The following is a 22,500-nucleotide window of genomic DNA, read 5'->3' on the forward strand; positions in this document are numbered from 1 at the left end:
TCAAAATATTAAATACCCTTTGTTGGTAATAGTTTGGAGTCAGCGGATGGGTAACATATATATATGTGTGTATGTTTAGATATATATATATAGATATAGATATACATATAGATATATATATATATAGATATACTATATATATATATATATATATATATATAGTATATGTATATATATATATATATATATATATATATATATATATATATAATATATATATATATGTATGTATATATATATATTTTGTATATATATATATATATATATATATATATATATATATATTATATACTATATATATATATATATATATATATATAAGTGCTACATAATATAATATATGGAATGTTATTCCATATATAAAAGCTAAAACTATGATTAATTAAAACCAGTGACCCAAGAGGTCAACCAGTTTGCTTGCAGGAATGTGATTAGACCAGATATGATAAAGTAGGCTAAGATGACGTGTTGTATCAGTCAGTGTCTAGTTTGCCGTCATCTGTGGTCATCAAACCTATTGTTTTGTAAACGATTGTCGCAGCTTCCTGCTTGAGACAACCACAGTGACCTATAACCCAAACGGCCTACATGACTTGTAATCTCTGTCATCTGTGTGTATGTCCGTATGTTCGAGCTACTGTCTGCTCGCTTTATGATTTGTAAACCAGATTGTAAGTCAGACTTGAATTAGCCATCATTATTGGCAGACCTGTCCAATTTTATCTGATCTGCATCATGTAGACTTCAAGAATACAGATATTTTTGTACTCTGTGTTTCAACTAGAAACCTCACATCAGAAAGAAGATACTGAATGAACTTAGAAATTATCATCATGAGTTTGAAACATCTCCGCCTTCATACCCAAAGAAGATGCTGATTTAGAATTTATCAAGGAAATCCAAAAAAATCCAATGAGGAAGGAGAGTCATAACAACCGACATTAGCGTAAATTATGGCAGGTCTAAATAACCTCACAGGGCGCCTTATTATACAAAGGCATCAGCCCTACATATTGGTGGGAGACTTCAGCGATAACTCTACAACATCTTCCGAAGAATAACGAATAATGTATCATATCAGAAATCAACGACAGCGAAAGCAAGAGATTCTTCTAGCAACTTAGTGTCATCGTTTAGTGAGCATCTTCAGCAGTGCATATCTACAAGAAACAAACCGGACGTGTCTGCTTCCTACGGCAATGCAAGCTTCGTCCTAACCGTAAGAGATGTCTCTCATTAGAATCCTTCAAGAAGGCATCATCGTTTATTGAGCGTTTCCAGCACTTCAAGAAACAAACCGGACGCGTCTGCAGCATCGGATCTTCAAGGACACAAATCATTCAACAAACAAACAAGCTAAGAGCCAGGGTCATCCGCTAAACAGAGAAGTAGGGCCAAGGCCTTGTCGTTATCGAAATGCTGTGACTTCCCACAAAATCAAGCTAAGTACAATCTTTTTTATTCATTTGGAATAACTTTGAGCGTTTCCTTTGCAGGTCGAATTTCGTTATTCCTGTGGCTGAAGTTACGAGACATTCTTAATCTTACTTTTTTACAGAAAGTATCTACATCATTGGGACTTCGCTACTGCGAGTTTTTATCTTTGAGTTTCTGTTTTCAGAAGTTCTCCTGAAATATTATAATCATATACTGTGTTAATCATATCATTTTGGGTGACTATTAATTCTGTACGTAACAAATCATATTAAACATTGAATATGCGTTTACGCAGTGGACGTCTGTATTTATACAGATGCATGGATAGGGTCATTAGGCACCGTAGTGATAAGAAAACACACAAAAACAAGTGGAACACCCGTACAAATCTGGATAAATTAGAGGTAACACTATTTCGGGTCAGGACAATAAAGGTTTGCAAAGTCCCGATGGCAGTTCTAGCCTTGAGTTTTTTGAGTTATATGAGTAAAAAATCGAATCTCTATGACTCAACTTAACTTTAAAAAATATGGCTGGATTACAAGGAATAACATGTCTGTAAAAACTTTCATTAGGTTAACATACTTAACATTCATATAAACAAATTAACAAAAATATGTCTAAATGCGCTGACCTGGATCCCTCACTATTTCAAATTTTAGCAAAGAATGAAAGTAAACCACAGCAAGTACATATAGTTAATAATAACGCAGTAGAGATAACTTGTTTTAATAGTAATCACTCAATTCATAAAAGTTCAAGTCATTCTTACGTTCGTTGCTTTATAATGCTAAAAACACACAAAACATTGTCGATGATAATAAAGAGAAGAATCCTCATTATTATAAAAAAAACCCCAGCAAACTTGGTTACTGTGCCATCTAGAATAATGGTCAGGGTCAGTCAAATCTGCCAAGTGTTGAAAGCAAAGCACATTCCACATAAGCTACTCTAGTGGAGGGAGGAGAGTGATTTCGGATCATTCATGCCAATACCTTTTTGAATTAAAAAGGAATTTTCCTATGAATCACACGACCGTATCAAGTAATCAGAGCAGGTTCCCATAGTTTTAATATTAAAAGTTATTATAAGTAGTGGTGGATTAACCCCGACTGTACGTGCCGTAAAATTAGAATATCAGCCATTTACATTGTTTTTATTCCTTTAGTCCACATAATATCCTGTATTTACGGACTCACCGTTTGTTGTTCGAACTTTCCTATTGAGAAGTCCGGAGTATGGCTTTCAGTAATTGGCAATAAAGAGTTAATTGTCGTAGCGTAACCCAGATTCAGTACAGGGCGGATAAGCGCATGCTTACAGATACTTTTATAGTTATAAAAACCATCGATCTGCATCTAGTGTAATTGTAGGATATCCATCTATGGGTATACAAAATATTATCTTACCTCCTGCCAAATAAGGTGTGTTTATCAAAGGAAAATTCTATAACTTTCTAACACATTAAAATCCGTTTTGGACAAAAAGAGACAGTTTATCAAATAATAACTTATATAGAGAGGAACCAATCACTTGTCTCATAAATCATGACATTGTTAAAAAAACCCAACAGAATTCTCCCACACTCGCAATCGCAGTTTGCACGCAAAATCTCGAGACGCATGCACCCTCGAATGTCTTAGTGCATGTAAAAAGACTTTTAATTTTAATCCCTTCCCGACCCTCTGAAATATAACGGATTTCCGCCAACAAAGCACTATACACTGTTGACTCACAGCAGCAAGTTAATATTGAAGTCTGTAACCATCCGAATACCAATCTAGTAATCCACAAAACCTATATACATATCGTGGATATGGAAGTTATAAATATCGCATTTTTTACTTTTGCTAAATTTAATCATGCCCAACCAGTTGTAGATGAATCTCTCTTATACTCTAACTAAAGTAAAATCAGTAAAGTCATTCAAGCAGAGGTGATTCAGCAGAAATTTTTTTATCTTTTATCTGAATATCATGATGTTTCTCCACTAGCGAGTGATCTCTTGGGGAAAACGGATGTCATTGATCACAAAATATGGTCGAAGGACAAACATAAAGCTATATACGTACCTTCGTATAGACTCCCAATGAAATTTCAAAAGTAGGGATAAATGACGAAGTTGAAAAAATGTTAGTAATCGGAGTCATTAGGAAATCAAATAGCCCATATAATTTTTCCCTTGAACGTCATGCCTAAAAATTATCGGACTTGGCGTATCTGAGTAGATTTCTGTCGCTTAAACGAGGAAATGATTCCTGATCATTTTCCAGTGCTATGTACCGACGATATCTTATCTTTGTTAGGTCAGAATAAAATTTTCACCAGCTTGGACTTTCTTAAAGGCTTTCACCAGATACCATTAGCTAAGTGAGTGTACCTCATACACCGCCTTCAGCACACTCAGGGGACATTATCAATTTGCACGTATGCCTTCGGTTTATGTTACGCCCCAATTACATTCACCAGAATGATTAATATAGTGTTTGGAGACTTTTTAGGGGATACCCTACATGCCTATGTGGTTGGTCTTGTAATCTTTTTTATTACCTTAGAAGTACATTCGCATAAACTAGAGCTAGTGCTACAGAGATTAAGACAAAATAATCTCAGAGCAAAATATCTAAATGTAAGTTTTAAAAACCGAACATGTTTATTTAGGTTTTATGTGTCTAGTCAAGGTCTTAAAGTAGTCCATGATAAGGTGTCGGCTATTTGTAACTTTCCGGTATCTATTAACGTAAGGGGGATACAGCACTTTTGCACTGTAGTGGGTATTACTATCGTAAGTTTATATGTAACTCTTCAATCATAGCAGCTCCTTTAACAGATCTTACGAAGAAGGGTGTAGATTTATTATGGTCTGAAAAGCATCAACGCGTTCGATATCTTTAAAGTGGAATTATGCAGTTCACTTATCTTAAAATTCCCTGATTTTAATAAGGAATTTTTTTTATTGCAACAGACACCTCAGACCAAGGGGTAGGAGGGGTACTACTTCAGCAATATGATAAACAGTTCTTTCCTATAGCTTTTTATTCACGTGAACTAAAGCCCCCAGAAAGTAAATATGCAGTAATAGGCAAGGAAGAGCTAGGTATCGTTAACTCACTAGTACATTTTAAGTTCATAATCTACGGCTATCCTGTTAAAGTCCTTACTGACCATGAGTCCCTTACTGAGTTTTTCAAAGGCTTTAATCACAGTTGCAAAGGAACTCGGTGGCATATGATTATTCAGGTCTTTGGAGCCAAGTTAAGATATCTACCTGGGAAAGCAAATATCATAGGTGACGCATTATCCTGCAATCCTGCACCATACTGCAAAGAACCATTAGTTGGACTAAAAGATATAGAAACATCTTTGCCTATTGTTAAAACCGTATCTGAACAAGAAAATTCATTAACCCAAGAGATCGTGAACATTGAATACCTGGGTTGGAGCGCTGAACTGTTACAAACTGAACAAAGCAAGGGTCAGCAGCTAAACTAAACAATAGACACTTCGAACGGAAACCCTAAAGCAAAAGTATATTTAAAGTATGTGTAGCAGAATTATGTAATCAAATGTAATATTATATGTAGGTCCGTGACGATAAAAACCTGAAGAACACAGCAGGTGACTTACGACCAGGTAGTAGTAATAATCTCTTTCATACCAATCGTCCTAAACTGGTTGCATTCCAATCCATTACATGGTCATTCAGGGTTCTCTATTATGTCACAGAAAGCCAAATCACTATTTTACTGGCCTACAATGCTTACAGATATAAAAAGCACATAACTAATGGTCACGTGTCATGAAAACAAGGGTCACACCAAGACACCTGTCAGTTTAGGGGCCTATCCTATGCCAAATCAACCCTTTGAAAGGATACACGTAGATTTATTAACAGGGTTTTACGAGTCTGACATAGGAAAGAAACTCCTCTTAGTGTTGATAGTTGCCTTGACACGTTATATAGCATTAATAGCACTAAAAAACAAACACCGCAATTGAGTGCTCTAGGAATATTTATGAGTGCTACATCAGTAAACACGGAATACAACACATGATAATCTCTGACTCGGGTGGTGTAAATCAATAATAATTTCCTTAACTCGTGTGAATTCCTGTGCATTAAGAAAATCAATACCATATTTTATCACCCAGAGTCAATCGGTTTGGTAGAACGGATAAATAAGAAAGTGTCAATGTCCTACGAGTTACACTCGTGATATTGGATCCGAACTGGATTATAGCGGTTCTTGCGGTTTTAAATACCTTTATCATTCATATCATGTATCTATAGAAATGATACCGCAAGTAGCCTTATACGGTACGCCCGCTAGAACACTTTTCCACATATTCAAGCCAACCACTAATTTATCAAATATAAAGTATTATGGATACAAGTATAAGTCAATATAATATACTTTGTAAAAAGTTGGAAGGGTTACAAATTATAATGAAGAGGAATCACGATAAAATCAATAAACAAAACGTAACCATATGCAGTAGGTGTTTATAAAATATCCAAATATATATGCGTAAAGGTTTGAACTCTAACTTAACGCCTAAGTTTAGTAGTCCATTCAGTATTCTAGGGATATTAACAACAAATAAGCTAAAAAGTTCAAACACATACCAAAACCTACTGGCATATTTTTGTTCCAATGGTTTATATTCGTAGTCAGTGAAAAAAAAGAGAGAGAGATTTTAAAGTCAGGAAATCTCGAAGTGAAAATGTATATCTATGCGAATAATCCTGTATGGATCTTACAGGGTAAATAATATATATAAAATTTGTATAGAAACCCTTTTCATTAGTTTTGAATAAGGAATATCTAATTTAACATAAGTAATTACATATATTTCACAATCTTGTAGGTTTCCAACATGAAACTAATATTGTTCAATTTTGGTACTGTTTTTTCAGACATTCTTCTTGTGTGGGTGGAGTATTAAAACAAAAAATATCCAATTTATACATGGCTATCATTTGAAAGTACTAAAGTCGTATTTATTACAGCGAGTAACGTAACTCTTAAAGCTGGCTTGAGGGCATTCTCCTGCCTAGCGCGTGTTGCTAAATCATTGTATAAATCGCATATGCATCACTGTTCCTTTTAACCTTGATAATCCACTTGCACAGGCTTCATCTGTAGTTGTGTGTTGTCTTGTGCTTGCAAAACAAGCCTGCTGGAGAGGAATGCTTACCACGAACTTCTCATGGGCAAGGCAGGTCATTAGGTACAAGTGTCTATCCGCGGTGATCAATGCAAGCTTAGTTAAAGAATTGCAAATCGTTTTAAAAAATTAATGAACAACTATAACGTCAAAGTTAATTAATTTTTTCTGAACTTCATTGACAATTAGAGTCAATAAATCAGCTTATGACATTGGTAAACAGACATTTTAGAAGTATCAGGTCATGTGTATGAAAAATTTACTTGCAACATTAGCATATTACAATTCAAATAGATCACATTCATGGGAAAATGTCACATTTTCTTGAAAAACCCAAAGTTTATATAGAAATTAGTTACATAGTGGGTTCTTTCGTAGCAGTTTAATTTCAGTAAGCGTAGAGAATTACAGAATCATGGTAAATATCCTCTTTGATTCATATGTTGCCTGGCAATCTTACAAATAGCTCCGTTTCCCACTTCTTTGTCTAGTAACTTACTACCAGTAATATCGAATTTTCTTTGGGATTCGTATTGATATCTGTCAATATGGATATTTTTACGGTCGTCAGAACCTGGATAGGTTCACTCATTGTTATAATGCCATGGATAAAAAAGTTTGTACAGCTGACTCTTTTGAATTCCATAAAATATCTGCAAATTCATGTAGGTTAAGTCTAGTCTTTAATGGCTTTCTCCCTTCCATATTTGGACGTTGTCTGAATTTACTTTGCCCTTGTGAGAAGTATAATTTCACTTACAGGCTGATTAACGGAACCTGGTTACACCCTGCAGTATGAGAGTTTCACATCGCATGCCCGGACAGATCGTCTACAACTTCAAAACCCGTTTGTCGCTGCGGACGACTGCAGTGGAGTAACGACCACCTACAATGTGAAGGGAATAAGCACCATCATAAGTGAACAAGCTTATTTCGTGGACTTCCTGGACCGACACCCGTATCCCAGCGTTAATTTCGTTTTTAATGCGGAATGGTCCAGCGGCTGTTGGCATTGACTACAAAGGGACATACTTCTGACAATTACGACCAAGGAGGATATTCAACTCTACGTTTGCTGGCGCAGGACTCGTGTTGGGGATGATTTTATTCATCGCAAACATATTCATATGGCATAGGATGCAGAGAACAAGTATGGGCGCAAAATAGAACGTCAGACCCTGCCTAGGCAATTTCCCCTTGTTTTTAACCATTTGGAATTGGCTATAGGTGGTTGTCTGGAACTGTGTAATGGGCGAAAAGTCGTTCAAAACGCTAGTTAAATGTGCAGTGGGTATATCCTTGGCTATGTATTCCATATATAAAGTATCAGTAAAGGATCAATATCAATTTAAGTATCATAACTAAAGTATCAGTAAATAACAGTATCACAATCATTATATATCTAAGCATGCTTATTTGAAAAATATAGAAGTTAATCAGTGAACAATATATATCTGTGCGTGTATGCACTAGGAATCTATTTAAAGTGCACTTAGATTAATCACTTAGATTAGTCATTTATGTTAATCATAGTATATCAGTTAATATATCAGTTAGTATATCAGTTAATATATCAGTTAATATATCAGTTGGTATATCAGTTAATATATCAGATAATATATCAGTTCATATATGATTTTTATCAGTTAAAATATGATTTTTATTATTTAAATCTTTATGCTATACAATTATCATGAGTACATTAGTATTTTCTGTAGCATATGTATCTTCATGAGTTGAAGTGTAAAACTGTATCATTATATATCACGTGATCATTATTATTTATGAATATTATCATATGCATGTGCCTTATATCTTCTTACATGAATCTGTATTTGTGTACACCATGAATTTTTTTTACTTATAAGTATTTTCTATATATCTATATATTCACCATAGTGTCTGTATCACACTCCTATAAGTCAAATGCAAGTCAAGCTTGAGTAATATTCAGTGTTTGGTTTTGTAGTCGACCGAGCATTTATGTAAGTACTACATAATATAAAATATGGAATGTTATTCCATATATAAAAACTAAAACTATGATTAATTAACACCAGTGACCTAAGAGGTCAACCAGTTTACTTGCAGGAATGTGATCAGACCAGATATGATAAAGTAGGCTAAGATGACGTGTTGTATTAGTCAGTGTCTAGTTTGCTGTCATCTGTGGTCATCAAACCTATTGTTTTGTAAACGGTTGTTGCAGCTTCCTGCTTGAGACAACCACAGTGACCTATAACCCAAACGGCCTACATGATTTGAAATCTATGTCATCTTTTTGTATGTCCGTATGTTCGAGCTACTGTCTGCTCACTTTATGATTTGTAAACCAGATTGTAAGTCAGACTTGAATTAGCCATCATCAATGGCAGACCTGTCCAATTTTATCTGATCTGCATCATGTAGACTTCAAGAATACAGAATCCTCACATCAGAAAGAAGATACTGAATGAACTTAGAAATTATCATTATGAGTTTGAAGAAATTATCATTATGAGTTTGAAACATCTCCGCCTTCATACCCAAAGAAGATACTGATTTAGAATTTATCAAGGCAATCCAAGAAACTCCAATGAGGAAGGAGAGTCATAACAAACCGACCTTAGTGTAAATTATCGCAGGTCTAAACAACCTCACAGGGAGCCTTATTATACAAAGGCATCAGCCCCTACTATATATATATATATATATATATATATATATATATATATATATATATATATATATATATATATATATACAGGCAGTCCCTGGGTTACGACGGGGGTTCCGTTCTTGAGGCGCGTCGTAAGCCGAAAATCGTCGTAAGCCGGAACGACACTTGGAAATATGCCTTAAACTAAGAAAAAGTTAGAGAGACCTTACCTGTGTGACATGCAAGTATTGCATGATGTGTAGTGTGGTTATTTCAATGCCAAAGGATGGTTCTTGAAGGTATAATTCTTTATTAAACTCTTGTGACACTATAAAGCACAATGTACTACACTTAATCCTTAGGTTAGATTATACACTAAACACTATTACACTGTATATAGTAGTACACTAATCCTTTGGTAGATCCTGGAGTACACTAAAATCCCAGTCTGGTAGCTCTGGAAGGTAAAAGTTTAACACAATTAGTACAAAATACTACACAAAGTCCTAAATGCAATATGTAAATTATAGATATCAAGAGTAAAAGAGTTAATGTATGTTAATTAATTCCTTACTTTTAGTTTATAATTCCTTACTTTGAGTTATATCAAGAGTAAAAAAGTTAATGTATGTGAATTAATTCCTTACTTTTAGTTTAAAGTTGTCGTGCTATGTAACCCTGGATGCACAAAGTCTTATGTGGCCCCATAGCCTACATCATTCAGGGGGTTCTGGAATGTACAAAAAATAATTAGTATGTCAGTAAGTACTCTATGCATAGTAAGTTACATGCAGTAATATGCACCATACAGTGTTTAATATCACATATATAACATGTATAAAACTTAGTTAATGTATGTTAATTAATTCCTTACTTTTAGTTTAAAGTTGTCGTGCTATGTAACCCTGGATGCACAAAGTCTTATGTGGCCCCATAGCCTACATCATTCAGGGGGTTCTGGAATGTACAAAAAGTAATTTTGTCAGTAAGTACTTTATGCATAGTAAGTTACATACAGTAATATGCACCATACAGTGGTTTAATATCAACTGGTACGTATGCATGTTGTAAATGATTGGTCTACACCCCCTGTTCAGCAGGGAGTGTACAGTATGTAATTCCATGAGGGACCTTGATCACTTATCCCATGTGAGAGATCTTGGTCACTTTTTTTAGTATAAAACTTACTTAACCCTTAAACGCCGAAGCGGTAAAAAAAAAATGTCTCCCGTGTGCCGGAGGTGTTTCAGAGTGAGCGCCGAAGCGGAAAAAATATTTTTTTCAAAAAATCACAGCGCGCTTAGTTTTCAAGATTAAGAGTTCATTTTTGGCTCCTTTTTTTGTCATTGGCTGAAGTTTAGTATGCAACCATCATGTAAAAAATATCATTATCATATATAAATAATGCGATATATGATAGCGCAAAAATGAAATTTCATATATAATTGTATTCAAATCGCGCTGTGCGCAAAACGGTTTAAAGGTAACAAGTTACTTCTTTTTCGTTGTAATGTACACTAAATTGCGATCATTTTGGTATATAACACATTGTAAAACGATAAAAGCAACACAGAGAAAATATTATCACAAAATAATGCATGAATTCGTAACGCACGGACGTAAACAGATATTTTTTTCAAAAATTCACCATAAATCTAAATATTGTCCTAGAGACTTCCAATTTCTTTCAAAATGAAGACAAATGATTGAATATTACTATACTGTAAGAATATTAGCTTACAAATGCAGTTTTCGACCATATCTGACTAGGTAAAGTTGACCGAATGTCGAATTTTTTATATATATATTTTTTTATATGCAATTATTTCGGAAATAAGAAAAGCTACAACCTTCAAATATTTTTCGTTTTATTCTACATGAAATTGCGCACATTTTCATATATAAAACTCTAAGAAATGCCTAATATGAAACGGAACAAATATTCCGAGAATGGAACGTACGCATTTCGGAGATTTGTGGCAGAGAATCCGCGTGCTGAGGGAAGGAAAGATTTTTTTTAAAATTCACCATAAATCTAAATATTGTGCTAGAGACTTCGAATTTGTTTCAAGATTAAGATAAATGACTGAATATTACTAGACTGTAAGAGTTTTAGCTTACAATTGCGTTTTTCGACCATTTCGGTAGAGTCAAAGTTGACCGAAGGTTGAAAATTTGTCACTTATCATTTTTAATATGAAAATATTTCAAAATTGATAAAAGCTACAACCATGGGTTGTTTTTAGTTGTATTGTGCATGAAATTGCGCACATTTTCATATATAAAACTTTATGTAACGGCTAATTTAAAATGGTGCAAACATTACCACAATCGCATGTATGATTTTTTCGGAAGAGTTACCGCGCGGACGTAAGGAAAAAGTTTTTTCATAAATTCACCATAAATCGAAATATTGTGCTAGAGACTTCCAATTAGTTGCAAAATTAAATTAAATGATTGAATATTACTAAAATATTAGAGTTTTAGCTTACAATTGCGTTTTCGACCATTTCGATAGAGTCAAAGTTGACCAAAGGTTGAAATTTTGGCACTTATCGTTATTTATATGAAAATATCTCAAAACTGATAAAAGCTACAATCATGAGTATTTTTTTGTTGTATTTTTCATACAAATGCGCACATTTTCATATATAATACTTCATGTAACGGCTAATTTAAAATGGTACAAAAATTATGTCAAAGTGACGAAATAATTTCCGAGATGTGTCACAGATACTTTTTAGTGCGGCAAGAAAGAAATTCGCGCTTGCGTGCCTGCGTAACGATTGTAAACAAAACAACACCTTGATCCGTGAACTCCCAGCATCCCCCAAGGCGCGTGATTCAAGAGTTTTTGGCTGGTAGGCCTAAAAGTATTTTTCCGCGAATTTTTAAAAAAACTTTTGTATGTCGACGTAAAATACGTCCAGTCGGCACCCCAGAGACAAAAAATGTCGACGTAAAATACGTCCAGTCGGCGTTTAAGGGTTAATGTATGTTTACTACTATGTATAATTCCTTACCTTTAGTACAGTAGTAGTTTACAGTTGTCGTGCTATGTTATGTAGTAACCCTGGACAAAGTTTTATGTGGCCCCATAGCCTGCATCATGGAGGGGGTCCTGGTTTTCTGGAATGTACCAAAAAAGTATCAAAGTTAAGTCATGTATGTATGTTTAGTAAGTTACATACAGTAACCATACGTACAGTGGTTTATAACATGTATGTACATAATCAAACTTGGTTGGAAATTCCTGTAAAAAAAAGTTATGTACGTATGTAATACTACTGTATGTAAAAACCTTACTGTTCATACTTTGTTACACTACATGTTACATTTGATACGTATACTTTCCTGAAGGGTTTTTTCCATCCAAAAATGGTGCTTCTACTTGTAGTTATCCCTTGATGACACTTGTAGTAATTTGTTAGTAACAACCTGGAGTTGTGTGAAAAATGTTGGTTCTGGAAGGAAAAAGTAACAAAATTAGTGTACAAAATATACACTACAGAAAGTTGTGAATGCAATATGTTAATTACTGTAGATATATCAAGAGTACTAAAAGAGTTAATGTATGTTAATTAATTCCTTACTTTTAGTTTAAAGTTGTCGTTCAATGTAACCCTGGATGGACAAAGTCTTATGTGGCCCCATAGCCTACATCATTCAGGGGACTCTGGAATGTACAAAAAATAATTTTGTCAGTAAGTCCTCTATGCAGAGTAAGTTACATACAGTAATATGCACCATACAGTGGTTTAATATCACATATAACATGTAGTATAAAACTTAATTTAGAAATTCCTTACATAACTTACCAACTTTTAGTGAGTCTCAAAGCTGTTACCTAGGTTGTGGGAGATGGAGGTGGAGGTGTAGAGCATTCATGATAAGGATGCATTCCAAACCTAACTTCAGTGTGCTTTATCACAGATAACAGGCTAGGATGATGGGCAGTCTGGAATGAAGAATTAATATTAAAGGACAGTATGCAACCACTTAGGTGTACAAAATTTATTGTACGTATGCAAACATTAAACACAACTGAGAATTCCTTACCTTCAGCAAAATGAAGACATGTAGGCTATGTAGAGGTCTGGTTTATGTAAGTCACAGGTGCATGCCAGTCTGGAATGATAATGTAATACATATGATTATAGTATGTATGTTACATACATAACATGGTTATTACATATGTAATAATAAAACATTAATAAAAAAAATTTCCTTACCAAATTCTAGTGGTTGGCTTGCTTACTGGGATGGGCATATGGTAGATGAGTGGGTGGCTGGGCTATGGAGTAGGATGGGCAGGTGCTTGGGAGTCTGGAATGATAAAAAATATATAAAATGATAGAGTTACTACTGTAACTACTGCACATGTTATTACTGTTTGACATATGTAGTGTGTAATATGTATGTACAATATAAAAAATGAAGAATTCTTTTACCTGAAGGAATGGGAGAGGTGATACTACTCGTATCAACTGATTTGGGCTCTGGAGAGGTGATACTACTCGTATCAACTGATGAGGGAACATCTAGATCTGGAAAGAATGATACGGTACATAAATATATAAGGTGGATGTAATTGTAGCATATGTACACTTTTAATAAAATTTCTATTAGCAATTTATAAAACATTTTATACAAATTTGTTAAGGATTCCTTACCTGATGAATAGGGCGAGGCATCAAAACCATGGAAAGGCTCAGGGTCATCTGGGTCGCTGTCACTATCAAAGGGGTCTGAAATGAAAAAAAATAATAATAAGGTTATGCAACATCAAACACATTGTACCACTATGTAAGTTAGTGTACGTATGTATGTAGGGTGTAAACAATTTCCAACATGAAAATGAGAAAAATGAAATTGCTTACCTGATTGTACACGTACAGGTGGACAGGCTGCTACAGAGGGTCCAGGTACAGGGGGATCTGGAACTGTCACAGGTAGTACAGGGAGATCTGGAACTGTCACAGGTAGTACAGGGAGATCTGGAACTGTCACAGGTGATACAGGGGGATCTGGAACTGTCACCACTTCTGCAATAAAATTACAAAATGATGAAAATTAATGAAGTTACAATTCACTCTTACATTTAGTTGTTACATTAAAAAATTAACACATTTTAATATGTACACTATGTAAACACATAAATTAGTAAAACAGTTCAGAATTCCTTACCAGGACTAGGAGTGGGAGGTGGTGGTACTGGAGACTTGTGAAAAAAAGTGTCAAGCCTGGACTGCACACTTCTCTTCGTCTGCTTCTCCTTCAGGGTCTCCTTGTGTAAAGTTACTAAGTCTAACATTCCACGTTTTATTTTGTCAAACCTGGCAACGTTAGGGTCTTCTGCCTCAAAAGAAGCCAAGGCTCTCTCCAGATGAGTAAAACCCTCTGACAAGCCTTTCACAGTTAATGACCTGGGTTTTGGCTCTGGTGCCGCCTCCTCTTCCTCAATCATTTGCTGTTCAAGTTCAAGTAAGTCCTCTGCAGACAATTCCTCTCCATGGGAAGCCAGCAGCTCTGTTACATCATCAGGTTCAAGATCTAGTTTCAGCCTCTTGCTTAGCCCTACGATCTTCCTCGTCACAGTCTCGACGTCTTCTGCCTGGTCATAGCCTTCAAAACTGTGCACAAACTGTGGACACAGTTTCTTCCAGGCCCCATTTAAAGTGGTCGTCTTCACCTCGTCCCAAGCACTTGCAATATTTTTCACTGCATCAGCAATGTTGTAGCCCTTCCAGAATTGCTTGTGTCAACTCCTTGTTAGCTTCTATGGCCCTCAAAGCAAAACGTATGGTCCTTCTAAGGTAGTAAGCCTTGAAATTAGCTATTACTCCCTGGTCCATTGGCTGTATCAGCGATGTGGTATTGGGTGGGAGGTACACCACCTTCACATTAGGGTGCATGTCGCTCAAATTTGAAGGGTGACCAGGGGCATTGTCCAGGACTAAGAGGGCCTTAAAAGGCAGACCCTTCGAAGTCAAATACCGTTCCACTGCTGGCAACGAAATGGTCATTGGAAAAACCAATCTTCGAAGGACCATCAAGGTAACTCAAGCCTTCTTGTTGATTTTCCATCAAATCACAGGGTTGACTCTTGAAAATGCCCTTGAATACCCTGGGATTCTCGGCCAAATACACCAGCAAGGGCTTCAGTTTCAAATCGCCACTTGCATTGGCCCCAAACAGCAAAGTCAGTCGCTCCTTTCCAGCTTTATGGCCAGGTGCTGACTTCTCCTCCTTGGAAAGGTACGTTCGATTTGGCATTCTTTTCCAAAATAATCCAGTCTCATCCACATTAAAGACTTGGTCAGCCGTGTAACCACCATCCTTAATTATCTCAGCCAAACCACCTGGAAAACTTTCTGCTGCTTCGCTATCAGCACTAGCAGCTTCACCCTGCAGCTTCACATTATGCAAATTTGCACGAGCCTTAAAACGGTTAAACCAACCTCTACTCGCGGAAAATTCACCACCAGCACTGCCTTCGCCAAACTTTTTCACTACTGCCTCATGCAGCGCTCTAGCCTTCTCCTGGATCACACTTAAGCTCACCGTAACACGTCGCTGGTTTCTGGTCCTCAGCCAGATCATGAGCAATTTCTCCATTTCAACAATGCTCTGGCTACGTTGCTTCTCGTTTATCACCGTTGACTTCATCGGTGCAGCATCCTTAACGTGCTTCAGAATACGTTCCTTGTCCTTCACAATGGTTACAACCGTGGTCCTGCTCAAGCCTAAAGAACGGCCTATTTCGGTGTTAGTTTCTCCCTTCTCCGAACGCTTCACCACGTCATATTTTACCTCCATCGTGATGACCTTCCTCTTCTTGGATGAACTATCATCGGAGGAAGTACTTTGGCGTTTAGGAGCCATTGTAAATTTGCAAAAATGGCAAGGAATTTCAGCAACGTCTTAGCACACAACCGACTGAACTTCAGGCAGACACGCGATTGAAGTGGCGTCCTTTCGTATTGTTACGCTTAGCGTCCTCGACCGTCCGAGGTCGTTGTTCGGTCAGTTTACCATACAGTTTAATAGCGTTAATTAATTTATGCACCTCCGCTCAAAAACTAGTTCTGCATATGAGGTATCGTTAAAAAGCATAACAAAACGTCGTAACCTTGGAATTTGCGTTGTAATCTAACCAGAAACTTAGTTTTTTTAATTATGTACTGGAAACAAGCAATGATTTTTTCATTATTTGCGCTTTTGGACTGTTTTAAACTGCGCATCCCAAGCTAGTGTATTCATTCGCCCGCAAACTAGTTCCGTATATGCCGCGTCACTAAAAAAATTCAAAAAATACGAAAAAAAAAAAAAGTGTCGAAAATCATCATAACCTCAAAATTTTTGTTGTAATGTAACCAAAAACATATTTTTATTATATACTGTGCTAAACTATAAAGGATTTTTATCATAGCATGCGTTTTTTAAAAGCGTCGTTAACTCGGAGCGTCGGAAGCGTCAGCGTCGTAACCTCGGAACAAGCGTCGTAACCCAGGACGGATTTTCCATTGAATATTTAAGAAAAAGCGTCGTAACCTCGGAACGTCGTAAGCCGGAGCCGTCGTAAGCCGGGGACCGCCTGTATATATATATATATATATATATATATATATATACATTACATACATTACAACATACATCATTGATACATCATACATACAATAACATACATACATACATACATAATACATACATACATCATACATATATATATATATATAACTATATATATAGATATATATAGATTATATATATATATATATATATATTATATATATGTGTGTGTGTGTGTGTGTGTACAAATATTTCTGGGCTCAGTTCGTGTCGCTGCGCGAAATATCCTTTAATCCATTATTTCTAAGGTAAATGAACTAACAAATACCAGAGAATAAACAAAATAAAGAAAAAGGTCAGTATAACTGACTCTCTCACCCTCTAAGAGGGCGTCGGTATGAACACTAGGGCGAGTGAGACCACTACCACGAACCTCGTACCAATAGAAATCTCCTACGACAAAACCTCCACAAGAGGGGAGCCGACCCACAGAACGGGCAGCAACTACTACTACTCCACCCCACGCTACCGACTGCTGCGCCTCTGGTGGACATCCTTTCAGTTAGCACGTGCCTTATCGGACGTACTTTTTTGTCTCTGTGATTTCGTCCCCTTTTTTGAGGATTTTGTCTAGTAATGGAGCGTTCAGCCATCGCATCAGCTAAGTTAAGTATTCCGTAAGGTTCCTACTTAGTTTTTTCCAGCCTTGAGTCAGTATTTGCCATTTTTTAGTTATAAATGCTGGCTCGCGGCCGGAAGCATGGCGGCATTGTTCTGCCTCGTTGCGGGTTCGTTCTTGGTCTTCCATACCTAGAACCTTCCCTTTTACTTTACGCTCTATTCCTGTTTATCTATATTATGTTAGGGGATCCAGCCTGCATTGGTTTATGTCATGCATGCATGTCTTCCCTTACCTTGCGTAGGCATTTTTGTTTCTATCCAGACCCTAGCCACAGCTCTTAGTATCGGCCCCGGCTAGCTTTGAGTGGTAGACTTTCTCTCGGGTTAGTCGTTCACTCCTGGATTTTTTCTCCTACTGTTTTATTTCCCTACTTTCATTTTAGTTTAAGTTTTTGTGATTTTATGTATTTTTGGGTTAGCCTAGGGCGTCTGGCACGTTAGCGTAGCCTAGGTCTATTATATCATGGTCCCCATCAGTTTTGTTGCTTCCTCTCATCAGTTTTGTTGCATCTACGATAGCATCTCGCTGATCAGTTTGGTTGCATTAACCTAGGCTATGGTTTTCGTGAGTTTTATCGAGTTACCGCTTCGTGGTCACCATGTGATCGCGATACAGCCAGGCGCCCGTCCAGTCACCCTGCCCTCCTCCCGCTCTCCCATAGAGCTGGGGGGAGGGAGGTCCGTCCTCGCTCGCTCCACCCGGGCCTGTCTCCCTCTCTCCCTACGCGGAGGGAGTAGGGGAGGCTGGACAGACCCAGGACTGGACTTGACCGTTCTCTCTGCTTCACGGTGCTTTGTTGTGACGGGGTAGGGGGATTGGCCTTCCCCCTCCTTTGTTGCTCCGTTGCCCCGATGTTTGCTCGAGTCTGTCTCGCCCTCTCGCCCCTTCCTTGATTGTTGGTGCTTTTTTATCTTACCGGAGCTCCGTCAATCACGAGGAAGGGAGCTGGTTCCCCGCTTGCGGGCGGACCTCAGGCGTACAGTTGGTCTTTTTATCTAACCATCCCGTCTCGTCGGTATAACGGGAGATGAATACCTCCGCGATCCGGAACCATTCCGGAATTTAGTGCTAATTTATGCTCAAGTGTATCATAAGTTTATTTTAAGCTATCATAAGTTTAATTTAAGCTAGCTTAAGCCGGGTTCCTCCCTTACCTCTGTTTTCACACCGGATCACTCCGGGGTTATAGCCTATTCAGGCGGTAGGGGAGGGGTTATGCCCAAAATTTTTTCGCTCTCCGGCATGCATCGGAGTTCTAATTAGCCTGTAAGTGATGTTTTTTTATGGTACTCATGTATCCTTCCACTTACAGACCACCAACTGTGAGCATCCGGGATGTAACGCCATGCTCCAAGACCCCTGCGGACATGAAGTCTGCAGGTCCCACGCTCCGTGCGCGACTCCGCATGGGAATCTGCAGGTCTGGTTCCACGAGACCTGTACTATTTGTTATGATCTCGTGGGTCAGTTCTTAGACGGGGTAAGTATTTGCAACTCCATACGTGAATTCTAATGACTGTTTTAGATCTTAAGTTTAATTTTAATGATTTATTTTAAGCTTAAGCTCCTTATATGTTGGGAATTACATCCCCGAAAACTTTATAGGTTAAGCCTAGTCTTAGTTTAAGGTTGAATTTCAAGTTTAAACTTAAAACTAATGAACGACCCCTTCTCTTCCAGGCTGCTGCCATTAAGAGAGACCGCTCTTCTGGCACCCCTGAGGGCTTGGGTCGGCGGATTTGGGAAGAACGCCGCCAAGGGACAGCCCTACATCCTTGAGAAGAGGATGGCTGTCCTGCTGTTCCCCGGCGGCAAGTCGACAGGTTACGTCGACCCGGCAGAAGCAGCCCCGACTATGGTGGCGATCCAACAACAGATCGCCACTTCAATGAAGGAACCAGGCCACAATATCTCATCGGAAGTCGCGACGCTGGATTTGAATGTTGAACCGATCGTAGGTGTTGACGACCTGTTGGTCGAGGTAGGTACGTTGGACGCCCAAGGGCTTCCCTTGGGCGCCACTGGATCTTCTTCTCCTGCTACTTCTCCAGCTTCTTTCCAAGGCTTTACAGGAGCTGAGCTCCTTTATGCTTCACCCAGTGCTTCGGTGAAACCCAAGGTGAAGGGCCAGAGGGTACAGAAAACCCTTAAAAAGACGTCGTCGTCGTCCAAAAAGACTTCGTCGGCGTCAACATCTCGTAAGTCTCCGGCTACAAACCCCGGAGCAGAGAAGTCTAGAGCTTCTGCTTCAAGCTCGAAGTCCTCTAAGAGCAGGTCTTCCAAGGAGAGGCCCCGTACTCCGGCGGAGCCTGCGGTCTCTCCTCTCCCCTTGGTACCTGTGCCGAGTTATCCCTCCACCTCTGCATCAGCTCCGGCTTTGGATCCCAATGCTGGATTGTTGCAACAGATGGGAGACTTGGTCGGCTCTCTGAGGAGCAGCATGGAGCAGATGTTCTCCCGGTTGTCCGATAGGATTACGTCCCAGGACAATATAATTGCCGGACTTAACCAGGCCCCTCTAGCTACTCCTCCAGCATTCGGTGCTGGACTGCTTCAGCTCCCACCTCATGACTCTCTGCCTCCGTTCTCTATGAACAACCCCTGGAGAGTGGCGTCATACGCCCCTTTCCAGGACGGCCTTATCTCTATCCCGGAATGTGGCACTCGAAGGATTGAGGACTTCGAGTTCTACCCGGAGGGCCTCCAACCGCCGTTCATTGGCTACGCCAGACTTACTGACGCAGCCATGACTAGAGAAGATAAGGTGCCGAAGGAGACAGTCCTCTACTCCCGTGACCAGGCTCAAAGAGAATGGCTCAGGTGTTTAGAGGAGATGGATTGTTCAAACACGAGAATACAAGCCTTTAAGAGTCCCTTCACCATTTTTACGATGGAGGAGGGAACTCCTCTTCCCTTCTTGACCAAGATAGCGACAGTCACCATTCCGGCTACCCTGAAAGGTGAATCGTTACCGTAATTAAGGGAAGCAGACCCCACATCTCCTTTGCTCCCTTCACTTGGAGATCTGTGTGAAGATTTACCTAACACCTTCTCAGCTGGCAAGCTCAAACCAGACTGCGCTATGGATCAGTTCGGCGAGAAGCTGCCTAGGCTTCCTGACAGCCTCATTCAAGCTGAATTTGAGGCAAAGTCTAGGCTTGCCAGGTCCATGAATACCATGGCAATGACGGAAGTAGCGGCTCTTTCTTATGCTTCAGAGCCGCTCTTCAAGCTCCTGACTAAGTCCCAGACGCACACCGTCCAGTCTGATCTGTTTGAGTTTGCTACAGCTAGGGTTAACTGCCGGAAGCATGTCCTCCAGGAAGCAACTATTCGGCATGAGCCGAATAAGTTGCTTTCCTCCAACATCTGGGGGGCAGACCTCTTTCCTGAGTCAATGGTCAAGGAGGTCCAAGCTGAAGCAACAAGGCTCAACCAGAGCCTTAAGGATCGTTGGGGTCTCACAGCTAAGAGACGCCAAGATCAATCTACAAAAGGTAAGACACAGAAGAAACTCAAAACGTTACCAGCCTTACCAAAAGAAGCAGCAACGTTTTACCCAGGCTGTTTCGGCTGTACCGATGGTACAATCAGCCCAACCCTCTACTTCTAAAGCTCAGTCACAACCCATTTATGTGATTTCCCCCCAGCCTCAGCCTTCCACCTCCTACGCTGTCTCCCCAGCCTTTAACCAAGTGTTCGAGGGCCAAGCCTTTCAGCACTATGACCGGTTTGGCAGGGGAGGAAGAGCTAGGGGATCCTTTCGTCAGAGAGGATCAGGAAGGTCTCTCAACAGGGGAAAACACTTCCGTGGAGATCACAGAGGTCACTCAACCCAGCAACAGTGAGAGCTCGAAGGTAGGAGGGAGGCTGTTTCTCTTCCGGCATCGGTGGGGATTCAGCAAGTGGGCACAGAGCATTGTGTCAAAAGGCCTGGGTTGGAGTTGGATTGCGGATCCTCCTCCATCCAGACCATTCCTTCAACTTCCAACAAAAGAAATGACGGAGTATGCGGAGGACCTCCTTCAGAAAGGAGCAATAGCGAGAGTCAACAGATTAAAGTTTCAAGGTCGCTTATTCAGCGTGCCAAAGAAAGGCTCACTAAAAAGAAGGGTAATCTTAGACTTGTCCCGCTTAAACTTGGCCATTCGCTGCGACAAGTTCAAAATGCTGACTATCTCGCAGGTGCGGACCTTACTTCCCCGTGGGGCCGTCACCACCTCTATCGATCTTACAGACGCATACTATCATATCCCTATTGCAAGACACTTTCGCCCTTATCTGGGCTTCAAGCTGGGAGATCAAGCATTCTCCTTCAAGGTAGTTCCCTTCGGTCTGAACGTGGCACCCAGGGTGTTCACGAAGTTAGCGGAAGTAGTCGTCCAACAACTGAGGTCTCAAGGGATAATGGTAGTAGCGTATCTCGACGATTGGTTGATTTGGGCTCCAACAGTCGAGGAATGACACAAAGCCACACTGAAAGTAATCCAGTTCCTAGAGTATCTGGGGTTCAAGATAAACAGAACAAAGTCAAGACTCACTCCGGAGTCCAACTTTCAGTGGCTGGGCATTCAATGGAATCTATCCTCCCATACTCTGTCGATTCCATCAGCCAAGAGAAAGGAAATAGCGAAGTTAGTGAAACAATTTCTAAAGTACAAATATGCTTCAAGGAGAAACCAGGAAAGAATCCTGGGTTCCCTCCAATTTGCCTCAGTGACAAACATCTTGATGAAAGCCAAACTGAAAGACCTAACCAGGATCTGGCGCTCACGAGCAAATGTCAGATCCAGGGACAAGTTGTCATCAATCCCACAGATTCTACGGAATCGTCTGCGCCCTTGGGCAAAATTGAAGAACCTGTCCATATCAGTACCCCTTCAGTTTCTTCCTCCGGGAATTACCATCCACACAGACGCTTCATTAAGCGGCTGGGGAGGATATTCTCAGTTCAAGAAGGTTCAAGGAACTTGGTCACCTCAGTTCCGCCAGCTTCACATAA

At 39.1% G+C, this 22,500-nt stretch overlaps 1 protein-coding gene and 1 long non-coding RNA gene across 17 annotated transcripts in view; one reads left to right on the plus strand and one right to left on the minus strand.

The window, feature by feature from the left end:
* LOC135219499 (GTPase Era, mitochondrial-like) overlaps positions 1 to 22,500 on the plus strand; it is a 619,404-nt gene that overhangs the window by 505,925 nt on the left and 90,979 nt on the right. The gene's annotated exons all lie outside the window — the stretch shown is intronic.
* Positions 13,080 to 14,246, minus strand: LOC135219498 (uncharacterized). The gene is made up of 6 exons (XR_010315450.1): positions 14,125 to 14,246; positions 13,918 to 13,992; positions 13,696 to 13,791; positions 13,477 to 13,570; positions 13,304 to 13,372; positions 13,080 to 13,202 (listed from the first exon to the last, which is right to left on the minus strand). It is a non-coding gene; the product is annotated as an uncharacterized LOC135219498 (long non-coding RNA).

Source organism: Macrobrachium nipponense, chromosome 1, assembly GCF_015104395.2.
Source record: "Macrobrachium nipponense isolate FS-2020 chromosome 1, ASM1510439v2, whole genome shotgun sequence".
NCBI classification, from domain to species: Eukaryota; Metazoa; Arthropoda; class Malacostraca; order Decapoda; family Palaemonidae; genus Macrobrachium; species Macrobrachium nipponense.